General features: G+C 49.7%; 1 pseudogene across 1 annotated transcript; it reads right to left on the bottom strand.

Annotated features, from left to right (window-relative positions):
* Positions 1-13,876: 13,876 nt before the first annotated feature.
* Positions 13,877-14,379, bottom strand: LOC309973743 (serine/arginine-rich splicing factor 3-like; annotated as a pseudogene). Its single transcript has one exon. The product of its transcript is annotated as a serine/arginine-rich splicing factor 3-like (transcript).
* Positions 14,380-15,828: the final 1,449 nt, after the last annotated feature.

Below are 15,828 nucleotides of genomic sequence, written 5' to 3'. Positions count from 1 at the left end.
TGGCCTGAGGCCGAGGCTGTGACAGCAAGGGAGGGAAAGCCCAGGGATGGAGGAAGCCCTTCCAAGGGGGCACAGCTGGAGAAGGACTTGCCCTCGTTTCCTGAGCGACAAGCAGCAGCATGGCCTCCACCCGGTGGTCTCAAAGGCCAAGGAGAGCGGCGCCCCCAGCCTTCCAACTGTCTCCCACTCCAGCAAGGGGTCCTGTTAGCACCGTATCAGTGCAACTGGCATCACCCCACCCCAGGACCAAGCCAAACGAACGTCTCTCCAGGGGCCTCGAGACCCCACAGCCTGGGCCACGCACATGGGAGCATCACTCAGCTATGCAAAGGGGTGAAGCCCTGACACTCACAACAACGTGGACGGACCCTGAGAACACGATGCTCAGTGAGAGAAGCCAGACACAGAAGGACACACAGTGTGTGATTCCATTGATGGGAAACATCCAGAACAGGCAGATCCACAGACACAGAGAGTGGATTCCTAGTGTCAGGGACTGGGGCAGGGGACTGCAGGCCCTTTGCGCTGATGGAATGTTCTGGTATTAGACAGAGGTGAAGGCTGCACAGCTCTGTGAATAAAGTAAAAGCCATTAAATTGTACACTTCATATGGGTGAGTTCTGTGGTATGTGAATGCTATCTCGAAAAACTGTTATTTAAAAAGACACAAAACCCACAAGACCCAGCACAGCTCCTCCTCCCCTTGTCCCGCCCCTTCACCTGGTGTCTGTCTCAGACCAGGTGTGGGCCCAGCGTGTCCTGTGGCCCCAGCACCTGCTCCCCAGTGGGTGCCTCACTCAGCCCACAGGGTGAACACAGAGCAGACGCCAGGGAGCCACCTGCACACCAGGGGAAACGTGAGCCACCACCACCATGGGACATGCAAATCCTTCCCGAGAGCTCCCCGCCCTGAGCCCCATGACTCCCGCTGTCCCCATGGGCACCACCCTGTGGCAGTCCCCCGACCCCAGCACACAGCCAGGAAAAGATGCGTCACGTTTTTAAAGGACCAGCATTCTCAGAGGTAACCTCTCTCACACATCGGCTGCCCATGCACCTGGTGTGAGTCTGACATGCTTTCCCCACATCGGCCATGCACCCTATGACTAACTGAGGGGATTCAAACGGAAGCCCCTCAGAGATGAGAAGGCATCGTCATCCAAGGTCAATCTTCAGTGAAGCACACAGCCTCTGATCTCCCAACTGCAGCTCACGGGAACCTGTGACTTGGCAGCCCTGCCAGGCGCCCTGGACAGGAAGAGGGCCCGGTCCGACACAGGGGCGCCGAGGAACAGAGCCCCGGGCTAGGCACCATGACAGTGGCCGTGGGTGGGGAGAGAGAGTCTGGAAAGGAACAAGAAAGGTGGGCAGTGAGGGAGGCACTACAGAGCCACACGTGAGCTGTGGAGGACCATGGACAGGCACCCGGCACATCTGTTAACACCCTTGGGACTGCTCGATGCCACAGGCATGGCAGAAGACCCGGCTGGTGGGAACGGCAGGGACAACTTGAAGGGAAAGAGAAAATGCCAAAGAGGCCTCCAGGCTGCACCCTGAGTAGGAGGAAGGAAACAGGACTGTCATCCCACAGCCAGGGAGAGAAGGCACACGCACTGGGGAAGAGTGCCAGGACCACGAGAGGAGGACACAGCAGAAATAAAGAGGGAGGAGAGGGGTTTCCTGGGAGACGTGCACTGGGTCTGGGACCCAGGGATGTGCAGACACAGCCAGTTGCACCCTACAGGTCCCCGAATTCAAAAGGGACACCAAACACTCTGTATCTTGACTGTACCAATGCCAATGAAATCATTACATCAGTGCATAGCTTTGTAAGATGCCACCATCGGGAGAAACTGAGTAAAGAGAACGTGGGATGTGTCCAACTCATTTCTGATGGCTGTGCAAGAATCTATGATAATCTCAAAATAAAAAGTTTAATTTAATTAAGGAAAAAAGGACGCAGCTCCTAGAGGTAGACTGGAGGCGGGTCCCCTGCAGCTCTCAGCCGCCTCCTACCTAGTGAATATCCAAAGGGCCAGTTGCCTCTGGCTCCTCCCACCAGGAACAGAGTATACAGGTGGCATTTGGATGTTAGGGACCAAAGTACAAAAGCCACGTACGTATGGAACACCAGGCTTTTCCGGTGATCCCTTCCTCTTTAAAGAGGCTACTTCACCCACGGAAAGTCATCAAATGGTTAACCTGCCTTCCACCTGAGCTCAGATTAGGCAGGACTCACACTAGCAGAGGTCAAATCAGAAAATGTTTTCTGAGTCACGGGGAGGGATGGCTCACTCAGCCACCCACTTCAGCTACTACTCACTGTGGAGTGAAAGGTGTGACTGCTCAGCGGGCATTCATCAGAGACTCGTGGGCTCTCAGGAGGAAGCCAGAAGCAGGCGGGGACAGTCACGCTGGGGCCACTCCATGCCCACAGCCTCAGTGAGTCACGGAGGGGAAGGACCATTGCACACCCTCACTGGCTCCTGCCCTGCCATCAGGCAGCCAAAGATACCACCTGCTTCCTCCTGAGCTGAGACCCAGTTTTCCCACCAAAAGAAGGACCATCCTGCTTTAGAAATGCCACCATGAGCTATAAGTAGATAACTGGGAACTCTCAGTCACAGAAGGAACAAAACTCGCCCTGCACCTCACCCTCTTATTTGTCAATTGCGCAAAAGCCCATCTTGGAGGCTGGACATTTCTGCGTACAGGCAGTTGTGGCTGTTTGCACTTCCTCCTGCAGGTGCTCCCTCCTCAGAGAAGCCACCCACACCTCCCCCAGGGCAAATCTGGCAGCCCCACTCTCTGGGACCTCAGCTGATCCCTTATACGGGCCACTACACCTCAGCTGAACTTCTGTGTTTATAGATCACCTATAAGTTTTGAGAATAAGTTTTGAGAATAGAAGTTTTGAGAATAAGAATACTGTCACCCTCAGAATGGGAGAAAATATTTGCAAACAAATCAATGGACAAAGGATTAATCTCCAAAATATATAAACAGCTCATGCAGCTCAATACTAAAGAAACAAACAACCCAATCCAAAAATGGACAGATGACTTAAATAGACATTTCTCCAAAGAAGACATACAGATGGCCAAGAAGCACGTGAAAAGCTGCTCAACATCACTAATTATTAGAGAAATGCAAATCAAAACTACAAAGAGGTATCACCTCACACCAGTTAGAACGGGGATCATCAGAAAATCTACAAACAACAAATGTTGGAGAGGGTGTGGAGAAAAGGGAACCCTCTTGCACTGTTGGTGGGAATGTAAATTGATACAGCCACTATGGAGAACAGTATGGAGGTTCCTTAAAAAACTAAAAATAGAATTACCATATGATCCAGCAGTCCCACTACTGGGCATATGCCCAGAGAAAACCATAATTCAAAAAGACACATGCACCCCAGTGTTCACTGCAGCACTATTTACAATAGCCAGGTCATGGAAGCAACCTAAATGCCCATCGACAGACGAATAGATAAAGAAATTGTGGTACATATATACAGTGGAATATTACTCAGCCATAAAAAGGAACGAAATTGAGTCATTTGTTGAGACGTGGATGGATCTAGAGACTGTCATACACAGTGAGGTAAGTCAGAAAGAGAAAAAGAAATATCGTATATTAATGCATGTATGTGGAATTTAGAAAAATGGTACAGATGAACCGGTTTGCAGGGCAGAAGTTGAGACACAGATGTAGAGAAAAAATGTATGGACACCAAGGGGGGAAAGCCACAGGGGGGGTGGGGATGGTGGTGTGCTGAACTGGGCGAGTCGGATTGACATGTATACGCTGATGTGTATAAAACTGATGACTAATAAGAATGAGCTGTATAAAAAATAAATTAAATAAAATGCAAAAATCAAAAAAAAGAATACTGTCTACTGTCCTCCGCGCCCCCTGGAACACTCACTCTAAATATCCAGGAGGTGCTTGCAGAATGAATGAATCAATGAACAAACAAGCTCACTCATTTCAAACGTGCGGTCACGTGAATAACCTGACCTTCTAAGAAGTTAAGCTTCTGGAAAGAGCCCATTTTCTTAATGTATTCAACATCAAGTCATCACAAAATATGAACTCTTATAAAGTACTGTCCCCTCACTTCCCATGAGAAAGCAAAATTCCTCAGCAGGGAAATGGGAGGATAGCAGACATTACCCGCAAAGCTTTAGGAAGGCTGCGGCTCACTGAGCACTTCACTAGGGCCCCTGACCACCTGCCTGGTAGTAGGACAGACACACCAGGAATGGCTGCTGACTGGCAGAAAGAGTGCCCGGCCAGGCAGGCAGCACACCCCGCACCCTGCCAAGCAAGGTCTGGCCAGCAAGGGAAAGACGCTCTCTCCAATTCAGAATGGCCCACCACTAGAAAGCCAGGTCTTGCCAGGGCCTGGACACACGAGGGCTTCCTTACAAGGGTTACAAATCTGTGGCCTTGCTCTGCCTTGAATAAAAGACAGAGACGGGGACAACGTGACCATCTCCAGATGAACTTTCAACTTCGTTTCAAGTGCTTGGGTGCTGGGTCACAGTGCATTTCTAAACTCTTCCAATACTCAAAAATACCAATTTCTAAGATGCAGAAGGGTTGTTAAACATACACTTAGCACAGATCCCAGTCCCACTCCTGAGTATTTTCTCAAGTGAGGTAAAAACCCAAGTTCACATGGAAACCTGCCCTGGGGTGTTTACAGCAGCTTTATTCCTGATCCCCTTAAAACTGGAAACATCCCACAAGTCCTGCCACCCACAGGCGAATGGACAAACGCATCATGGAATACAACACAGCCAGAAAAAGGAGTGGCTTCTCATACCCGCAACAACAGGGATGATGGACTTCCCTGGTGGTCCAGTGGCTAAGACTCCATGCTCCCAATGCAGGGGGCCCGGGGTCCATCCCTGCTCAGGGAACTAGATCCCACACGCTGCAACTAAAACATACTGCATGTGCCAATGAAGATCCCATGTGCCGCAACTAAGACCCAGCACAGCCAAGTAAATAACTAACTAAATCAATATTTAAAACAACAACAACAAAAAACAAACCCGGGATGAATCTCACATAGATTTTGCTGAGCCAAAGCAGCCAGAATCGAAAAGCTACATGCTGTTGTTCCATTCATCTGGCTTTCTGGAAAAGCTAAAACCTTAGGGACAGAGAGATTAGTGGCCAAGATCTTGGCTAGAGGTGCGCTGATGCCGAAGGGCAGCAAATGGGATGACAGGATTGCTCTGCCGCCTGACGGCAATCATCTGTCAAAACTCCTACAACTGTGCACTACAAGTGAACTATGCTTCACGGCTACTAAGGATAAACAAATTATTACATTTTCAAAAATGCGCCGGCCAGCCAACTGGTGCATGACAAGTGCAGTAAGAGGGGCGGGGAGGCGAGGCAAGTGGATCAGTGGAGTTCTGAAGGTTCTCCCCACTTTCAGTTTCCCTCCCCTGGGTTGTCTCCCCGCCCTGCCCACTGCTCAGGCCGCCCACCCGGGCCACCCGGAGTTACCCAACCGGAAAAGCCAGAGCCCAGGCTCAGCCGCGCCTCCGGGCACAGGAAGGGCAAAAATAGAAAGCGCCAGTGCGCGGTGGCGGGCTGGAAACCCTCGGACCTCAGATAACTGCGGAGAACCAGGGCCCGGGAGTCAACATCGGCTCCCAGGTGGTCCCAGCGTCCCGACCCCGACCCCGGCCACGACACACTTTCCACAAACTGACACACACGGAGCCCGCGCGAGGGCCGGGTTGCCTGGAGGCCGGTCCCCCGCAAGCCGAGCGCACGAAAGGGCGCCCCAAATGCGCCGGCCAAGGCGCCCGCCCAAGGCGCCCGCTGCGCTTTCCCTCCGGAAGGTGGGCTGCGGGGCCCAAGCATAAACCCTGAGACAAGGAACACGCGCACCATGCCGCCACGGGGGACAAGAGGCTGGCGTCCACATAGCCGGAAACCCTTTATTTCTGGAATCACTGGACACCTGTGTAAATTTCCGTCTGGCATGTCATTTTCCAAAGACCACTCAGGATCAGGGGACAGAACGCCTCCTCTCCAAGTGTCCTGCCAGCCCACCCACTCAAGATCAGAGGGACAAAATGCCTAACTAAAACAAAACAAAACAAACAAAAAAACTGGAGTGAGAGAGGAAAGGGTGCCCTGAAAAATAAAAAAAGAACTAAGCACGTTGACAGCGCTAAGAATAAACTTCCAGGAAAAAGAAACCCTACATGTCAGATCCTAAAATACAGAAGGGCAAGCCCGCCGGCATTCCAGGCCTGGGGGCATCGGGGTCCCCAGCCCTGCAGAGCCAACCACAGACCGGCTCGGGCGCCCCTTGGAAGCGTGGGGTCCCCACGGCCGAGTCTGCGCCCCTGGCCGGCGCCAGCTCTCCTCTGCCCACCCTGCACGCGGGGGCTGGAAACTGCTGCGGAGAACCACGGCGGGGTGGGAAGGGGGGATCCAAAGAGGGTCTGGCGACTCGAGTCGCTCCGTTTCTTGGTGGGCTCAGCGCGCGCCTTGGAAGAAGAGGGGCGGGGGTCCAGGAGGAGGGGACGGGCGGGACTTACGTAAACCAGCAGTGGCCACGGGTAGACGGCGGGCTCGGCCCCCACGAACGACTCCAGCCTCAGCTCCAGCTTCTCCCGGATGTCTTTGCGCGCGGCCCCCCGCACCGAGCTAGTCTGGCGGTTTGGGGAGGGGCGCGGCGCCGCCGGCGGGGGCGGGGCAGACAGGCAGGCGGGAGGCTGAGGGGAGGGGGCCTGGCCTGGGCCTCAGCTGCCGCCGCCGCGCTCCCGTCGGTCCCCGGCTCCCTCTTTGTGGTCACAGGCCTGGGGCCTCAAGCGCTGCTGTGAACTCGGGCCGGCATGAGGCGAGCACAATGAGCCGGGGGCCGGGCTGAACCACTCGCGGCACGCGCGGTTCGCCCCGTGGAATCGTACGCTCTCACGCACGCACGCATGTAGGCAAGTCTTTGGCTGCCCCCGGCCACCCCCACCGGCCCGAAGTGGGGACCTGGGGAGACCCCTCGGGGCCTGGGGTGGCGGGTTCGACTCCCAACCTTGACGTACAGTGACACACACCCTTCCCCCTAATAATAAGACTATAATTCCTCATTAAATATGACAGCTGGAATCCCGGCTTCTGTTCACAAAAATGCTGTGTATTTAGCCTATGCTAGGCACCAGACCACAGACGCTCAGTACTGGCAAAAAAGGAAATGCCCTGCCCTCATAGCACTGCCATTTTAATTGGAATAGTAGTGACAATGGTCAAGGGAGAAAATAAAGTGTCATCATCGTCACGGGGATGGTTAATCTCATGTGCGCACTGCGTGGGGTCCTGGTAACCACAAACAATATTCCAGATGTGGCCAGGAAGGTATTTTTCAGAAGAGATTAACACTGAATTTGGTTCACTTTGCGTAAAGGAGATTGTCAATGCCGCGGCATGGGTGGGCCTCATCCATCAGTTGAAGGACTGGAGAGAAAAATGAGGTTCCCTAGAAAGAGGGAACTGTTCCTCCAATGGCCTTGGGACATCAGCTCTTCCCTGTGTCTCCTGCCCAGAGTCCTGCCCTGACTTGCCTGCCTCATGGTCACATGAGTTAACTCCTTAAAACAAAATTATATATGTAAAAATACTGAATATATACAAACCTATTAATTTGTATATGTGTGTATACATATTACATATGTGTATACACATATGTTTATATGCGTTTGTAGTATATGTGTAAGTTTGTAGTAAGTTTGTAGCGTTTGTAGTATATGTGTAAGTACTATATACAGTATACATACAAGCCTATATATTTGTGTGTATATATTGTATACATGTATGTATGTGTATATAAATAGTATACATATTATAAACATGAACATGCTGTATATATACACACACCCATATATTGATATATGGGTGTGTATATATACAGTATATGTACACTGTATGTATGTATGTATACAGTGTATATTTATATATAGGTGTGTATATATGTTGTATACCTGTATGTGTATATGTTGTATAGGTATTATATGTATATATGTATATACTATATATATACACACTTGCATATGTATTTATATGTGTATGTACATGCACATATTCACATATAGGTGTGTATGTGTACATTGCATATATGTATGTGTATATATCATATATATGATATGTGTATGTATATATATGACGAATTTATATATACAGTACATATATTTTTTATGGTACATGCTTTTATATGTAGGTTTATATGTATGTCTATATGTATGTACGTGTATGTATTGCATATATTATATGTGTATGTATTATACTGTATATATACACATCTAAATATCTTTGTATGTGTGTATATATGTATGATATAGACGTACCTAGGTGTGTATATTGCATATGTTATACGTATGTGTACATACTATGTGTACATACGAACTATGCATTTCATATGTGTGTATGTATAGTGTATATGTATGTGTCTATTGTATATATTATGTGTATATGTGTGTATACATACTGTATATATACAAACCATGCATTTTATATATATGTGTGTATATGTGTATGTGTGTATTGTATATACTATATGTGTATATGTCTGTATGCATAGTGCATATATACACAGCTGTATATTTTTGTATGCGTGTACATATGTACGTGTGTGTGTATATACACACACACTCTATGGATTCTGTTTGTCTGGAGAATGCTCACTGATACGGACACTTATGACAATTGAGCACCTGCTCTTTGCCAGCCAGGGAGCCAAATTCTTGTCCTTTCTGTGTCTCCCTTAAATGTCACAATTCCCAGGAGGGAAGGTGATGCCACTCCTACCAGTTGAGGTGCCTCAGGGTCAGAGAGGTGCACAGGGCAGGGGGCTGGAACCTGGTGGAGCCCAGGTGGAGTTGTAGCAGCAGTACAGCCTAGCAGTCCCACTTCCCTGGGTGCTTCTCACAAAGATGCTGAGGGAGAGATGGGGTCTGAAGGAGGGGATGAGGAAGCTTCTGTGGGTCCACAAGCCCAGACCAAGGCTGACTCGTCAAGGGTGTTAGAGGTCAGGACTGTGGTTACCCTGGGGGTGGGGTTACACAGAGACATTCCCATTCTGAAAATGTATCCATTCTGCTCGTTTGTATGTTTACCCCCCTCCCCCAAATCTTTTAAAAACTGATTCTCTTGGTTTCTGGGAGCACACAACAGGAAGTTGTGTGTGAGGGGGTGTGATCCAGGGGACAGGGAGGATAAGCCCCCCACTCATAGGGCCAGGAGTGGCTCAGCTTTGTGAGCTAAGGATGGCCCGTGAGGTCCCAGAGAGAAGGGTCCCTGCTCCATCCCTTCTCCGTGCACCCCATTCCCAGCCTGAGAAGTCCAGAGCCCCCCCACCCAACCACACACACCAGGGAGGAGAGCCAGTCACCCTGGCTCCAAGGCTCCCGGCACTAGGAGCTATTTTCAGCTTTCTTGCCCTAGGACACAGCCAGAGCTATTGTCTCCGGAAACTCTCTGTCTGTCTCTCACCCACCCACCATCCCTCCCTCCCTCATCCACCTCTTCCCCTCCGGCTCCAGCTGTCCTGCCCACCACCTTGCATTTCTACACAGGATGGCTCACAGACAGCTGCTCCCTGTGCCCACCCGCCACCATTCGATGGATGTCAAAGCAAGCCCTGGGGACTTCCCTGGAGGTCCAGCGATTAAAAATCCAAGCTTCCACTGCAAGGGGTGTGGGTTCGATCCCTGGTCAGGGAAATAAGATCCCGCATGCTGCCTGGCACGGCCAAAGAAATAAGTGAATAAAAAATAAAGTTATAGTGATGAAACAGCCTTAGTGGTGCAGGGATGGGACGTACAGCTCTATGGTAGAGAATAAAGGTCCAGAAACAGATATATGAGAACTTGATATGACAGAAAGTGGGGAAATTAAGGAGTTTTCAATAAATGACATTAGGACAATTGCATATCCATGTGGGAAAAAGTAAATTAGAAAAAAAGAAAAAAGCAAGCCCTGGTCAGGTGTGACCTTGGGCCCAGGGCCACTGGCACACGTTGTCATGTGGGATGTTCTTCCTTAGACTCCTCCCTCCCTCCTGTGTCACTGTCACTTCCTCCAGAACCTTCCTGGACTCCCCTACACAAGCCCGGGTTGTGCCCTCACCTGCCCACCCTGGATAACCGGAATTCCAATCCCGGCCCACCCTTCCCTGCCAGGTAAAGAACTGCCTGGTCAATAAGACCGTAGAGGTCCTTGGCCATTGCTATTGCAGTTGGAGTTTTTACTGTGTTTACATAGGGTGACCAACACCTGCCCCCAGTTTGCCCAGGACCGCTCAGGTTTGAGCGCTGGAACTGTGGGGAAACCCTCATTTCCGGGGAACCCCAGAAGGCTGGTCAGCCTATTTAGGATGGATCTTTCACTTGATATCCCAACCACTGAGAGCCAGAAAGGGAATCTCCCCCTCCTTCCATGGTAACCTTCATTCATTCATCCACTCATCCCTTTATTCAACTCCTTTATTCAGCAAGTATTTATGAAGTGTCTACTACACAGCAGACACTCTTCTAGGTGCTGGGGACAGTAAACTGAGAAGGTGTGATTTATTACATGGGGATGATGTCTCGGAGACCACTGCAGGGCAGGGGAGGTGGGAGAGGGAAGGGGCAGTTCTAAATGCAGGCTCTGACGGGATTAGGGCAGACCTTGCCCTAAGCCAGGTTGGTTGCTTCAACACAGCTGTCCTCACCCAGGGCCATCCTATCCCTGCCTCACCCAGTTCTTTGGTAATGTCTGGGGAAAATCTGTGGTTGTCACACCTGGGGGGGAGGGGCCCCTGGAATCAAATGGGTGGGGCCAGGGATGCTGCTGGACCCCACACAGTGCCCAGGAGGGGCCCCCAGCAGAGGATGACCCACCCCAAATAACCCCGTGCCATGCCATGGGGGAGACCCTGCACTAATATTATTCAGACCCGCTGGTGTCCCTAGATTCCTGCACAGGCAGGGACTCTAACCGGGTCACCTCTGTATCCCGAGGTGACCTAGAGTGGGGCAGCCAGGAGGGCTGAGTATTGGGAATGAAATAACAAATCTCTGTGCCCACTCTCCCTGCCGCACCCCAGGGTCGATGGCCTCTATCTCCTCCCTGTGCAGGTAGCTTTTCCCTGAGCCATTTCTTCTTGTCAAGGTCCCTGTTGCAGGTTGGGTTCCCCAAAGATGACATTGAGAGCAAGGACTGGATTGCAGGTGGTTGATGTGAGATGTGCAGAGAACAGATACAGCTGCCATAGGGTCCCGCAATTCCACTCCTGGGCATAGATCCGGAGGAAACTCTAATTCAAAAATATACATACACCCCTGGGATTTCCCTGATGGTCTAGTGGTTAAGACTCTGTGCTTCCAGTGCAGGGAGCATGGGTTCCATTTCTGGCCAGGGAACTAAGATCCCACATGCTGTGTGACAAAAAAATAAAGAAAGAAAGAGAGAAAGAAAGAAAGAAAAAGAAAGAAGAAAGAAAAAAGAAAGAAAGAAAGAAAGAAAAGATACACGCACCCCAATGTTCATTGCAGCAGTATTTATAATAGACAAGATGTGGAAGCTACCTAAATATCGACTGATGGATGAATGGATAAAGAAGATGTGGTACATATATACAATGGAATATTATTCAGCCATAAAAAGAATGAAATAATGCTATTTGCAGCAACGTCGTGGATGGACCTAGAGATTATCATACTAAGTGAAGTAAGTCAGAAGAGAAAGAGAAATATATGATCTCACTTATATGTGAAATCTAAAATATGACACAAATGAACTTGTCTACAAAATAAAAACAGACTCACAGACATAGAGAACAGACTTGTGGTTGCCAAGGGGGAGAAAGAGTGAGGGAGGGTTGGATTGGGAGTTTGGGGTTAGCAGACACAAACTATTAAATATAGGATGGATAAACTACAAGGTCCTACTGTCTAGCACAGGGGACTATATTCAATATCCTGTGATAAGCCATAATGGAAAAGAAAAAGAGTTTTATTTATAGGTTCCATCCCTAACTGAGCTGGCCCATCCCCTCCCATGGCTCTAAGTGCAGCCCGAGGCTGCAGACTTCCCACCATGTTCTTCAGCTCCAGAGCAAGCCACCTGCAAATCAGCCGCATCTTCCCAGGGGCTGGCAACTCTCCTTTGCTACTGATTCCAAGACAAATCCAGATAGCACAAATGTGACCATGAAAACAAACTCAGGCATGTTCAAATCAGGGAAATAACATTCTTATCTCTGTTTAGTACTCGCTTAATTTTAGAATAGCTTAGAGTTACAAAAAAGTTGCAAAGATCTGTACAGAGTGCCGTGGACCCCCGAACCAGTACCCCTATTTCCAACACGTTAGTACGACATGTTTATCCAACTAAGGAACCGAGATGGATACATTATTATTAACTAAAGTCCACACTTTATTAGAATTTCCCTAGTTTTCCCCTAACATCCTTTTTCTGTCCCAGTCTCCTCTGGGCTGTGACATTTCTCAGTCGTCCCTGGGCTTTGATACCTTGAAAGTTTTGAAGAGGACTGGTCAGGTATTTTGTCCCTCAATTTGTTTTTCTGTTGGTTTTCTGATGTTTTTCTTATGGTTGGTCTGGAGTTATGGGGTTTGGGGTGGAAGATCTAGACAGAGATAAAAATGCCATTCTCCTCAGGTCACATCAAGGATACACACCATCAACGGGACTTGTGACAAACAATTTTACCCTTGATCACCTGGCCAGTATCGTCTTTTTTTTTTTTTTTTTTTTGCTGTGTTGGGTCTTCGTTGCTGCACACGGGCTTTCTCTAGTTGCAGTGAGCAGGGACTCCTCTTCGTTGCGGGTACATGCTTCTCATTACGGTGACTTCTTTTGTTTCAGAGCACGGGCTCTAGATGTGCGGGTTTCTGTAGTTGTGGCATGGGGGCTCAGTAGTCGTGGCTCCCAGGATCTAGAGTGCAGACTCAGTAGTTGTGGCCCATGGGCTTAGTTGATCTGCAGCACATGGGATCTTCCCAGACCAGGGCTCGAACCCGTGTCCCCTGCATTGGCAGGTGGATCCTTTTTTTCTTTTTTCCTTTTGGAACCAAAACTTTAATCCCAAGGATTCTCACAAAACATATTACAAATGACAGCATGAAAAAAAAATTGCACAGTAACTCAAAGTTCAGCTCTACAATATACTCTTAATATGGCAGGACATTGGTATCTTGATAATCTCAACTTCCAAAAAACATTACAAAGAGTTATGTATTCATGTACAGCAACCACAGAGGGGACTTATGACCTAACTCAAAGGTAAACTAACTTCCTTGAAACTTCTTAGATTCTAAACTCACTGGACAACCTCTTGTCCAGTGTGAAGACTAGTGGAATTCTTAAACCTCTAATCTAGGGTAAGGGTGCGGCTTTCATTTCTACCTGCTGGCTTGTGTTCACAGCACCTTTTAAAGACTGCTTGCTTAACTACAGCTGCATACCATATCCCAGCTACAGAAAGTCTTTTCAACGTTTGCCAGTGTTGTTTCCATAATAATAAACATCACACTTTAGGTGGGCAGGAGTTAGAATTTTATTATCAGTCTAGGCAAGACCAAAAATTCAAAGCAAATTCAATTTTGCTTAAGGGAACATTGTAAAGTAACAATTCTTCATATTACATGCCTCATATGACCCATTTCAAACCATAGAGAATGACACCTTTATGTGTCACTGTCCCAAGAGACAAACAAATTTGAACAGCTAAAACATTTAAAAAGTGCATCAAGCTTCAGAAGTCTCAAACAAAACTTGAATTTTCTGTACATACTCCTGTCAAATGAAGTTATTTCCTGTGCACCACTCCTCTTGCAAAGTGGTTTTCTACTTCCTTTCATTTGACCTGGATCGGCTAGGAGACATAGAGAAAGATCGGGACGGCTTGTGATTTCTCTCCTGGGACAGTGATCTCTCTCTTCTCCTATATCTAGAAAGGGACCTGCTCCAGCTGCGGGAGAAGCTTCTCCATCTTGGAGATCTGTGACAAGGGGGAGGACTCCTCCTCCAATAATCATCTTGAGGGCAACGAGCCCAAGAAGGAGGTGGCCACGATTTCGACTTCTCTTTTCCCCATTCGACAGGTCCACTCTTACTCGGCAGCCACAGAGTGTTCTCCCGTCTAGTTCTCAGACAGCATCCACTGCATCTCGGGGATCTTCATTTTCAACAAGAGCGAAGCCGGGAGGGTTTTTAGCAACCCACACACTTTGGAGTGGTCCATAATAGCCTAAAGCTCGTTCGAATTCAGTCTTGTTACCACTGTTTCCAGGATTCCCTACATAAACGTTACAATCCAACGGACAGGAATCCCGATGCAAGACCCTCATGGCTCCTGGGTTTCACGGGCCACAGGGTGATCCCAGGCCTCTAGAATCTGGCAGCTGAATCTGCTCGCACAAGCTGTCCTGTGGGGATTCTTTTCCTCCTATGTGCCCAGCCCAGGGCCCTGCTCTCTAGGCCCAACCTCCAAGGTGACAGGGTGAACCCCAGGTCCCCGGAGCAAACACTCAGAGCCCTGGTGACCGGGCTAATGGGGCTGGGGCGGCAGGTGGACATGTGTGGCAACCCTGGTGGTGTTTGGCCCCATCTGCAGTTCCAGTTCCAGCTGAGAAAGAGCCTTGCTGTGTTATTTTCTCCTGGTTGTGTAAGGATCCCTGGTGTCATTTGACAGAAATGTAGATGGTGTGTTCTTTCTCTCTTTTCTCCCTGCTTCCTCTCGTCCCTCTCTCCCTCCCTCTCTCCCTCTCCCTCTTTCCCTCTCTCTCCCCTTCCTCTCCCTCCTCCCTCTCCCCCTCCCTCTCTGCAGAGGGAAGGAGGTGTAGGGAGGAGGGAGAGAGAGCAGGAGAGGGAGAGAGGGATAGAGGGAGTGAAAGACGTCTCTCCCTCCCTCCCTCTATCCCTCTCTCTCTCTCCCCTCTCCCTCTCCTGCTCTCTCTCTCTCCCTCTACTTCCTTCCCCCTCTGGAGAGGGAAGGAGGTGGAGGGAGAGGGAGAGTGGAATATGGAAACAGGGACAGGGAGAGAGGAAGGGAGAGAAGGAGAGGGAGAGAGGGAGGAGGAAAGGGGGAGAGGGAGAGGGGGAGTGATAGAGGGAGAGGGAAAGAGGGAGAGAGAGAGAGGGACAGGGAAAGAGGGACAGAGAGAGAGGGAGGGAGAGAGGCAGAGGGAGTGATGGAGGGAGCGGGAGAGTGAGAGGCAGTGAGGTAGAGGGAGGGAGGGAGAGAGGTAGAAGTGCTGAGGAGGGGGGTTCCCTACCCCTCCCACTCCCATCCTGTCCCCACTGCTTTCTCTTTTTTCTGCTTCAACAAACTCCAGGCGCCTTTTAGATCAGCCCTGAAGTCAACGTTGATGCTTGGACAGCCTGACCTCCCCGCTGACTTCCAGCCCAGGACCACCACTGGGAGATGAAGTCTGCAGGGCCCTGGGCAGCGGGCTGCACAGGCACCTCTTCTGATGCCCAATCTCTCCTCGTTTATGAGGCAGCCGCCAACTCCCCTCCCTGACTCCCCAAGATTTGGGGCCTTTTTAATATGTGTCAATAATGCCATGAGCTACTATTTAACTTTTCCATGAGGACCCATCTCCCAAAATGCAGTGGTTTTCAGCCTTGGCTGCACTAGAGAACCCCCAGGGAAGGGAGAGACATCTCTCCCTCCCTCTCTCTCCCTCTCCCTCTGTACTTCTGTCTACCTCTCTCCCTCACCTTCTCCCTCTGGGGTGATGCCCAATGAGCTCAGAATCGCAGATGGCCCCCCATCCCCTCTCTGTGGCTTGCAT

Source organism: Leucopleurus acutus (genome assembly GCF_964270905.1).
Source record: "Leucopleurus acutus genome assembly, chromosome: 2".
In the NCBI taxonomy this organism is placed as follows: Eukaryota; Metazoa; Chordata; class Mammalia; order Artiodactyla; family Delphinidae; genus Leucopleurus; species Leucopleurus acutus.
Note: the sequence above shows the minus strand (reverse complement) of the source record. Positions and strands in the feature narration are given on the sequence as shown.